General features: G+C 43.3%; 1 long non-coding RNA gene across 1 annotated transcript in view; it reads left to right on the top strand.

Annotated features, from left to right (window-relative positions):
* The first annotated feature begins 1,192 nt into the window (after positions 1-1,192).
* Positions 1,193-4,428, top strand: part of 4930434J06Rik (RIKEN cDNA 4930434J06 gene) — a 63,730-nt gene continuing 60,494 nt past the window's right edge. The window contains exons 1-2 of the long non-coding RNA NR_046274.1: positions 1,193-1,341; positions 3,839-4,428. The exon at positions 3,839-4,428 is cut by the window's right edge and continues 44 nt beyond it. This is a non-coding gene — a long non-coding RNA (RIKEN cDNA 4930434J06 gene). The remainder of the gene's footprint in view (positions 1,342-3,838) is intronic.

Raw genomic sequence — 4,428 nt, forward strand, 5'->3', positions numbered from 1 at the left:
TGTATGTGGGCTATCTGTGTGTGCGTGTGTGTGTGTGTATTCAAGAATTATCAGGGACTTCTCTCCTAGGTTCCTGCTCAGCTTCTCTTCTTTCCACCACAGAGTCCAGCGAGAGGCCATACCGTGGCAACCATTGTAAGTCATTTCTTTCTCTTCAACATCCCAAAGAAAACCAACAGCTCCTGCTAGTCTGCCTTCCTTGCATCCTTAGACCTCCCTCTGGAAACAAGGTGGGTGGGGGGGCTTTAAAACCCTTTCAGGCTTCTCTCCTCCCAACCCCTTCTATCTTTTCATCTATTATCATAGGAAATAAATCATGTAAACAAACACTTTTTTTAAAATCTACAGTACTCCTAATTGAATCGTTTTGCTGCATTGTTATAGAGAAACAAGGCAATTTCCTGTCAGTTATTGAGCTATTTAGCAATTATTTCTTATCATTAGTTTGCAAATTCGAACAGCATCAGATTCTGTTTGCCAAATTACAAAGGCATAGCATCACAGCATCCTCTTTGGAGAAACCAGGCCAAGCTGTTTGGGTGTTTTCTGCCTTTCCTTTGGTCCTCCCCCCTCTACCCAGCTGCCAGTCTGCAGCAACCTGGGCAGGAAAGGCCAAGCACCCAAGGAGAAACTGCCTAAGCTGTGTTTATCTCCCTGTGGCACTCTCATTAGCTAATGGAATAAGCTGCTGCCCATGGGAGTGACATCCCCACTGGGTCACTTGACAGGCCAACTTCGACTAAATAGCAGGGACAGATGGGGATGAGAACATTCTAAACGATCAACTTCACAGACAGCTTTCTTCCCTCAGTGATCTGGTTCCCTGGAGGCATTTCTCCAGTTTTCAACTGTCCATACTTCAGAGTGGAACAGTCATGGCTGCTACACCAGGACCCAGGCATAGGCTGCAGGTAAACATCAGAGTTGGGTAAGAAAAATCTGCAGGCTGTCTCTCAATATGCAAGGATTTTATATAATTCTTACTGTTACACTTGCTTTCCAGTGAGTCTGGGCCAGGTATACCTAGACAGGTGAGGAGTGAAAGAACTCATAGTTCCAATGACATCTACAGCATTCCCAGTGTTCTCATGTTCTCATTCCTTATGGTCACCTTGGAGATGGAGCTATGCTGAGTCCAATGACATCTACAACATTCCCAACATTCTCATTCCTTATGGTCACCTTGGAGATGGAGCTATGCTGAGTTCATGGTTTGATTGACCACCTGCTCATTTTGGTGACAGCATCTTGTCCTTTACCCTTTGTCATTTTGAATGACTGTTGAGTTGCCAGATTCTGTCTACTGATCCTCTCACCCCTGAGTTCCAGCTATCCAGCAAGGTATTTGGGACATGTAGTGACTGAGGGTATCAGAATTAGTGGAAACAAGGATGAGTGGTAGGTAGGACAGATTCGTTTCTTTGATTTCTGTTGCCATTTCTCCTATTGTTACACACACACACATGATATATATGAGATAAATGATTTATATGCACATGCACATAGACTATATGTAAATAGGTGTACATTATATACACACATGTATGCACATATACATATATATTTATGTTGATAAATAGATATATATAGATAAGAGATAGAGATGAGATGGAGATGGAGATGGAGATAGATAGATAGATAGATAGATAGATAGATAGATAGACACATAGACACATAGATACATAGATACAGAGAGAGAGAGAGAGAGAGAGAGAGAGAGAGAGAGAGAGAGAGAGATAGATAGATAGATTGGACCTAAGGTCTCATGTATGTATGCCTGACAAATGATCTATCACGAAGCTACTGCTCAAGCTGGGTAGATCACTTGTCTTTAGTGCATTGTTTTCCCTGTGGGTACTTTTTTGTCCATTCTTATATAACAAATCACATAAATTTTGGCATCTTACAGCAAATTTTATTAACTTATGATTTCTGTGGGTTGGTTCAGTTGTTGTAGTGGACACATTTGGATCACCAGACTTTCCAAGTTGAGTTCAATCTGTGTTCTAGGACTCATATATGGTTGAAGCAATTTCAAGACTGACTTGGTTGCTTCCACGAGCATTCGTGGAACAAGCATATAGGCAGGCCTTGGCAACTTGTGCTAGGGGAATTTCTCCATAGAACTTCCCCATGAGGCACCAGCTTTCCCAGAAGGTAGCTGTAATTGTTTTGTCATCTACTTAGAAGCAAGTCCCATCCCTTTTTCCATATTCTCTTTGCTATATGACAGTTATCAGGCTTTGCCTGACATGTAAGAATAGATGACAAAGTTGGGGCAGGACTAGCAAGGATCACTGACATCAAACCAGAGTTGTCCACCATGCTGATCTTTATGAATTAAATAACCTTTGGCATTTACCCTTCCTATTTTTCATTCCTTAACATATCACAGAATAATTCATGGAACATTTACCACACCATGCTTGGTGTATCATGAGAAATTCAATTCTTAATAATGACTGCCTTCTTTCTTCAAAATGTCCCAGTACATAGAGTAAGTAGGACCACAAATGTTCTAAAACTAGTTTGAATGCTCAGTAGCGAAATAGTGGTATTGGAGAATAAGGTGCTGCTTTGGTGGATATTAATCACAGAATTCTCTCTGCTCTTTGCATTTCACAAATAGGAAGGCAGGGAAAATGGGAAGGAGAAAGGAAGAAAGCATCAGGAGGAGGGAGGGAAGGAAAGAGGGAGCAAGACATGGAGAAACAGAAAAGAAAAGAGCAAAGAAATTGTCAGTTCTAATGTATACACATTCAACAATATTCCAATAATTCTCATCAGTATAAATATATATAATTTAGGTTGATAACCACAGTTTTCCTATTTCCCCTCCTCTTCATACATTTAGTTGGAAAAGTAGTAATTGATGGACCTAGGGTTTAATGTGACCCTGACAGTTTCTAAACTTTATATTGTTTCTACTGTCTTTCCAGATCTTCAAATAGTTTAAGCTTGACAACTGGTTAGATGTGGGTAGTGGGGTGTGGGGCCGTGGGTGTGTGGGAAGAGGGGGGAGGGAGAGAGCCTGGGTCCAGCCAGAGTTCTTGTGCTCTGGATGAGCAGACATGGGAGGACTGCCAGATGCTTTCCATGCAGCCCCGGGTGGGCATCTGGCTGTGTGAAGCCACTGACCCCACATGGTGGGGGGTGAACAAGGGGCAGCCCCCAATACCAGGTTCTCAGTCTCTGGCATCCCATGCTGGATACAGCGGAGGAGCTGAGAACAGAATAGGGGCCCCGGGGTGACACTTGGCCCTGGAGGGGAAAGGTAGAGAGGTCAGGGGGAGAGGGGGTACTGGGTGATTTCCACGCAGGCAAGTGTCTTTAGTCTGGGCCTTGATGAACAGAGACAGTCTATGATTTTAGAACTTTATTGTAGAAAGGCAGGGGGAAAGAGAAAAGGTAGAAAGAGAGACTGGCCATGGCCCAGAGGAGAGAAGGGGGAAAGAGAGAGAGAGAGAGAGAGAGAGAGAGAGAGAGAGAGAGAGAAGAAAGGCCAGAGAGTAAGAAAGCTTAAAGAGAGCTAGAGCTTAGAGAGTAAGAGGTAAAAGCTTAGAGAGTAAGGAAAGTAAAAGCTTAAGAGAGCGAGGAGGGGCCAAGCAGCCCCTCTTAGAGTGGGCTGTGTTATCTTGCTGTTGCTAAGTAACTGTATGGAGGAGTCTAGCAAGAAGGCCAGAAGCTTGGGACATTGTCTAAGTGACTGCTAGCCACATGCTTTTCTTGTGGGGGGTTGTGGGGGCGGTAACTTCGACAGGAGCCAGGGGTCCAGGAGACATGATCGAATGCCTACCATCCCATGTAGATGGAAGTAACCACCATCTGGTTTCACCAGGGTTCAAGACCTCAGCTCAACTAGAGATCAAGCTGTCTGCACATAGCCCATTGCCACACAATGGGGAAAGGAAGTAAATTGATGAGCTTACTCCAGATGAGTCTCCATTCAAAATCAAGAAATAGCCCACTCTCTATGATGTAGAACTATCTGGAAGAGCTCAATTCTGGACTTGCCAATATGATGTTCTACCTGCTGCTTTGATAAATTGGTATGATGTGACAGAGTGAACTTGGAGATCACAGAGGGCAGCCAGGGTTTACCTATGGGTGTTGTTAATAAACCTGTAGTGACAATTAACATCATCCAGAACTGAACAATCTAAATAACTTACAGCTCACAAATTGTATTACTGGTCCACATATCAGGAGCTTACAGAAATCAAACTGCAGAGACTTGGTGGCTTCATTCAGACAATCTTAAAAGCCAAAGAGGAAATAACTATTGTGAATTCAGTGCTCAATGGAAAGGGACTCCTCCTCCTCAGCACACATCTGTGTAACTCGATCCCACTTGCAATGAGAAGCCTCAAAGACACACTTGAGCAAATGTACCTCCTGGTATTTGCTCTCAAGTACATCTCTTAAGTA

This window comes from Mus musculus, chromosome 14, assembly GCF_000001635.26.
Source record: "Mus musculus strain C57BL/6J chromosome 14, GRCm38.p6 C57BL/6J".
NCBI classification, from domain to species: Eukaryota; Metazoa; Chordata; class Mammalia; order Rodentia; family Muridae; genus Mus; species Mus musculus.